The sequence below is a fragment of the Rutidosis leptorrhynchoides genome, chromosome 3 (assembly GCF_046630445.1).
Source record: "Rutidosis leptorrhynchoides isolate AG116_Rl617_1_P2 chromosome 3, CSIRO_AGI_Rlap_v1, whole genome shotgun sequence".
NCBI lineage: Eukaryota > Viridiplantae > Streptophyta > Magnoliopsida > Asterales > Asteraceae > Rutidosis > Rutidosis leptorrhynchoides.
The window spans coordinates 618,669,717-618,672,072 of NC_092335.1; the positions used below are offsets into that span (position 1 = coordinate 618,669,717).

A 2,356-nucleotide genomic window follows, 5' to 3' on the forward strand; every position below is an offset into this window, starting at 1 on the left:
TTGTAAATTGGTCTTGGCAGTTGATAATTATTCTGATAATTATTTCCAGGCCTTTGGTTTATGTATGAAACATTCTCTCTTTGTTCCATTGTTAGTTCAATACTGAGACAATCTTTTGTCAAATGTGGTCCTCCACACTGCTCACAACTAATTCGTATTGAGTGAATATCCTTAGTCATCTTTTCCATTCGTCTCTCGACAGCATCTATCTTTACGGAAATAGAATCTAAGTCATGGCTAGAATCGGCTCTAGCTGCTTTAGATGATCTAACGATATCTTTTTCTTGATGCCACTCATGTGAGTGGGAAGCCGTGTTATCAATAATTTTGTAAGCATCAGTTTCTGTTTTCTTCATAATAGAACCACCAGCTGCTATGTCTATGTCTTTCCTTGTAGTGATGTCGCATCCTTGGTAGAATATTTGTACTATTTGACAGGTGTCTAAACCATGTTGAGGACATCCTCTCAATAACTTTCCAAATCTGGTCCATGCCTCATATAGAGTTTCATTTGGTTTCTGTGTGAACGTAACAATTTCTCCTTGAAGTCTTACGGCTTTATATGCCGGAAAGAATTGTTTAAGAAATTTTTCAACTAAAACGTCCCATGTATCAATCGCCCCTTCAGGTAACGATTCCAACCAATCTTTGGCTTCTCCTTTTAAAGTCCAGGGAAATAACATGAGATATATCTGTTCATCTTCAACTTCTCTTATTTTAAATAGAGTGCAGATCCTATTAAAGGTACGAAGATGTTCATTTGGATCTTGCGTACCACTAAATTGGCATTGATTAGTCACCATGTGTAGAATTTGTCCTTTGATTTCATAATCTGGCGCATTTATGTCAGGTTGAGTAATTGCGTGATCTTGGCCAGTGTGTTTAGCTCGCATTCGGTCTTTCATACTTAGAGATTCCAGATTCTCCATAATTGAATTTGTTGAATCTGAATCAGTATAGGATTCTGATTTAATGGTTGGTTCCTCGACAATCTCTGTTTGAATGATTGGTGGTTCCGGAGGAAAGTTTAATGGTTCAGGATCTATAAATTGTCCCTGAATATTCTCCGGATTCTCAATTGTGAGGTCGGGTTCAAAAAATGGATTATCGAAAATTTGAATTGGAGTACTTGGTCGACTGGATGACGATTCTAAAGAAAAATCAACGGCGACAATATTTGCTAGATGTCTTGATCGAGTTACAGGTGGTGAATGTACAAAAGGAGGTGAACGTTTTGCTCGGTGCATTCACTGAATATCCTATTAGTTTTTAAAAAGGAAGAAAAATTATATAAGTTATAAAATTAATAGACTTTTCTGATTTTGCCCACGTTTCGAATAGCCAAAAGATGCAGCAGAGGGGCAGGATTCGTTTGGTCTCAATATAATTGAGTACTGTTTGGCTCCAATAACCCGGTCCACGTACAAATCCAACTATTACTACGAACCAGAAAATTTTGATGACTATCAATTTAACCGCTTAAAATAAATTTTCGTAAATTAAAGAAATTTAGAGAAGAAGTAGAAAATAAAATCTAAGTCCTAAAACTAGAATGTCGAGAAATAAGAAAGAAAAAGAGCGCGTCGAAAAATAAAAAGGCGAAAAATAATAGGCGTTGAAAAATAAAAATAAGAAAGTAGCGCGTCGAAACTTAAAAAGGAACTAAAAACTAAGAATTAAAAGTTGCGTCTTAAAATATTAAAGCTTAAAAGGAATTCTATATCTCAAAACGACAATAACTTAAAAAGGTACTAAAATATAAAATACAGCGTCACAAAATTCTAAAGCACCTAAATCTTAGTCTAAAGAAAAAACACTTAAGGGATTTTACGGCAAATCTTAAAAATCTAGAAATAAAAATACTATGGCAAAAAGTATGACTTAAAACTAAATACGAGCGAAAAATACAAATATTATGCTAAAATAATTAAAAAGATACAAAATATAAAAATATACTTAAAGTTGTAAAAAGTACAATTTTTATAAAAATATTATTTTTATATTATTTATTTTATAAAACTATTAATTTTATAATTTAATTAAAACTAAATAAACTAAAAATACAAAATAAATAATAAAACTAAATTAACTAATTAAATACTAAACCCTAATTAGGGTTATAATAAATAATAATAATAATAATAATTACCGTAATTAATGCTGAACTAGGGTTTCCTGTGGCGTGTCAGACACTCTCATGCGATCGCATGAGATTTTGCCTTCGGGCTCATGCGATCGCATGAGCTAAGGTTTTGGGCTAGGTTACGGGCTGTAACAGTATGGGCCTCGAGTGATTTTTTTTTTTTTTTTTTCTGTTTTAATTTTTTTGTTTTATATATTTATATAATATATTTAT

At 32.3% G+C, this 2,356-nt stretch overlaps 1 non-coding gene across 1 annotated transcript; it reads left to right on the plus strand.

Annotated features, from left to right (window-relative positions):
• Nucleotides 1-444: 444 nt before the first annotated feature.
• LOC139903471 (small nucleolar RNA R71) lies at nucleotides 445-551 on the plus strand. The gene has a single exon (XR_011778288.1). It is a non-coding gene; the product is annotated as a small nucleolar RNA R71 (small nucleolar RNA).
• Nucleotides 552-2,356: the final 1,805 nt, after the last annotated feature.